The 3218-nt window shown below is 49.6% G+C and overlaps 1 pseudogene; it reads right to left on the bottom strand.

The window, feature by feature from the left end:
* Nucleotides 1-2787: 2787 nt before the first annotated feature.
* On the bottom strand, nucleotides 2788-2874 carry LOC125163196 (uncharacterized; annotated as a pseudogene).
* Between the last annotated feature and the right edge of the window lie 344 nt (nucleotides 2875-3218).

The raw sequence follows: 3218 nt of genomic DNA, 5'->3' as shown, positions 1-3218 counted from the left end.
CTGATGAATTCGGAGCTAGTACGTTTCCGTTTTACAAATGGGGAAACTGAGTCACCGAGCGGTTAAGTGACTTGACACACCCCTAGGGAGGGGTGGGCTGGGATTCAGAGTAGCCTGGTGCTGTCACACCTGGACCTGCGGGAGGTGAAAGGAGATAAGCCCCCGAGCACTGTTGGGGCTCCTACATCCGGCCGCCCTTCTGCTGCTGCTGCTGCTGCTGCTGTTCCTGCTGATTTTGCTGGGGCGACAAGGCTCATGTGAGACAAGTGTGCATCCCTAAAGGCATAGATGGTGACCTGACTTCCCAAATTATGTTCTGTCTTCTCTCAGACCATTTTTCACGCTGGTATCTTTCTTTACCGCTTTGGGAAAATCGTAATTCTTTTGAAAGAGATGGGTCAGAAAATTGAGTGTCGACTTCGACGTGGCCTTTCCTAGATGGCATCTGGAGACCCAGCGAAAGGGAGAAAACGTGAGCAGGCACGGCAGCGGCCACGTTGCCTGGCCTGCTGTGTGCACGTGGCCGGCCGCTATTAAGTCCGCGTGTCTGCACACAGGACCTTCTGAGTACAAGTACAGAAGGGTGGATGTTCCATTTCTCCTTCGTTGCTTCCCTGGCTCACCCTTCATGGGGAAGGGTCTTTAACGTGGTAGCTCACCAGTATGAGTCGGTGAAAAGGTTTCAAAATTATGGAAAAAAAATTCTAGGTGCTTCTCTCTGAACGATCTGGAATTTTGGAGCCCACTCTCGGGACTGGGACCAAACAAGTGAGGCAGCTGGGGCACACTTAGTTACTAGCTCTCCCGAGAGTGACGTCTCCTTGAATTTGTGCCCTATGTGCCTCTCTGGCCTCACCCCAGTTCCCGGCCGGGGGTTCCAGTGCCTGCTGGCTATGGGGAGCTGGGGTCACCTCTCAGGATGGAGTCAACACTGATCTTTGTGGCTTGACTGAAGAGAGATCCAGGAGGTGGTCCTTGGCCAGGGATGACAGAAAGGCCAAGACACAAGAGGCTGTCTCTGTGTGGACCATTGGGTGACTCAGCGGGCAGGGCACTGTTTATGAGACTCTGGGCTCTTTGGCTTCGGATCAGCCAATAAATCTTCCTGGCAATGTTATGTCTGCATCAGCTTTCAGACTCCGCGGGACATCCTGGAAAGGTCATCCCCAAATATGAAAAGAAACAAAATGAAATTTAAAAAATGAAATTAAAAAAAAATCCGAACCACGTTTGCCCCAGCAGACCCTCCGCGGTGGTAGCTTTGGCTCTGTATAGGCCGGGTGCTTCTGCAGGACGGGGGTCTTCAAACTCTGCATCATTTATTGACTTCATGAGAGCCCCACAGCGGGGAGGAGATGAGAGAGAGGAAAAGAAGGTAAAACTTTGGGCTCCAACTCCTGAGCAAACCTGAGTTTAGTTTTAATAAGTTGCATCGGTTAAAATCAGAATATTGGATTGAATTTTTCATACGTCAAGAAAACAGGTTGAAAGTCACTGTCTTAAGAGATATCTTATTGGGGCGCCTGGGTGGCTCAGTCGGTTAAGCGGCCGACTTCAGCTCAGGTCATGATCTCGCAGTTCGCGAGTTCGAGCCCTGCGTCAGGCTCTGTGCTGATAGCTTGGAGCCTGGAGCCTGTTTCGGATTCTCTGTCTCCCTCTCTCTCTGTTCCTCCCCTGCTCGCACTCTGTCTCTCTCTCAAAAATAAACAAAGATTAAAAAAAAAAGTTAAGAGATATCTTATTAATTCCTTTTGAGGACACTTCTTGGCTTAAAAATCACCTATTTCCCCTTGATTCCTCTGCCCCCATTGAGGACAAAGACATGAGATAGTTGAGGCCAGGCTGTCACAGGAAGATACTTGACTAAATGTTCGTGAGACAACAGGAGGGAAATAAACCCAGAAAAGCTTGTATTGAGGTAGCCTGGCAGCTAAGAGCCGGCTCATTTCCTAGTACAAATTCAAGGAGACACCCCTGAGCTCCCTATCCCCTGGCCACTGTCTCCGTGCCTTCCTAGGAGCTCTTCCGGACTCAAAATCAGGCGAAGCCTGGAGAACTTTGAACTCAATGGAAAACAGTCCCCTCTGCTTTGCACGCAAGACTCGGATTCTGTGTCAGTGTCCCATGTGAGGCCCACCTCTGCTTACGGTCGATAACATGGGGATGTGCACTCTTTTCAGGACAGACCCTTCCTATCCTCAGGGGAATGGCCTTCGAGACCTCTACCGGGTGCTCCTCAGAATACAACCCGGCCACGTCCACTTGCAAGTAGGGTGTCTCTTTTACTAGTTAATCATCACCAGGGTGACCGTAAATTCTGGTTTTCCTGGGATGGTCTTATTTTACGCCTGTTGCCCTGGTGTAATTATTAATAGCGCTCTTTTCACTCCCAAAGTGTCTTATTTTGGGCGATAAATTATATGGTCACCCTAATTATCATTTTTACGATCAGAGTGCTTCCTGACCCTCAATGCCCGCCTGACACTTACCCTTCCCCAGCCCCCCCCTCCAGGAAGCCCTCCTCCTGCCACGCTAATTCGAGCTGATCTTCCCTTCCAGGAGAACTGCTTTGCTGCTTCTCGAGCCCACCCTGCCATGCCTTTCCCTCCTCCACTCATCCAACCAGGGCCGTGTGCCCACCTACCACCACCCGGAGTATTCCAGGCCCTGGCAAAACGGGAGGAGCCAAATGCAGAGACAATAAGTGTGTAGATATATATTATGTTCCCTGAGGACTACGACTATGAAAAGAAGTCGAGCTGGGGTGGGGTGGGGGTGGAAAGTGATGGGAATATGTGTGTCCTGGTTTTCAATTAGCAATAATCGCGCCTCGGATAAACCTCATTGGCTACGATACTGCCACTGCGCAAAGCTCGTGTCCTGGTTTTTTACGAGATGGGCAAAGCATTGTATAAGAAGATGGTATTTAAAAAAACTTTAATGTTTATTTTTGTTTTAATTTTTTAATGTTTATTTTAAAAAAAAATTTTTTTTCAACGTTTTATTTATTTTTGGGACAGAGAGAGACAGAGCATGAACGGGGGAGGGGCAGAGAGAGAGGGAGACACAGAATCAATCGGAAACAGGCTCCAGGCTCCGAGCCATCAGCCCAGAGCCTGACGCGGGGCTCGAACTCACGGACCGCGAGATGGTGACCTGGCTGAAGTCGGACGCTTAACCGACTGCGCCACCCAGGCGCCCCTTTTAATGTTTATTTT

The sequence above is a fragment of the Prionailurus viverrinus genome, chromosome A3 (genome assembly GCF_022837055.1).
Source record: "Prionailurus viverrinus isolate Anna chromosome A3, UM_Priviv_1.0, whole genome shotgun sequence".
Taxonomy (NCBI): Eukaryota; Metazoa; Chordata; class Mammalia; order Carnivora; family Felidae; genus Prionailurus; species Prionailurus viverrinus.
Note: the sequence above shows the minus strand (reverse complement) of the source record. Positions and strands in the feature narration are given on the sequence as shown.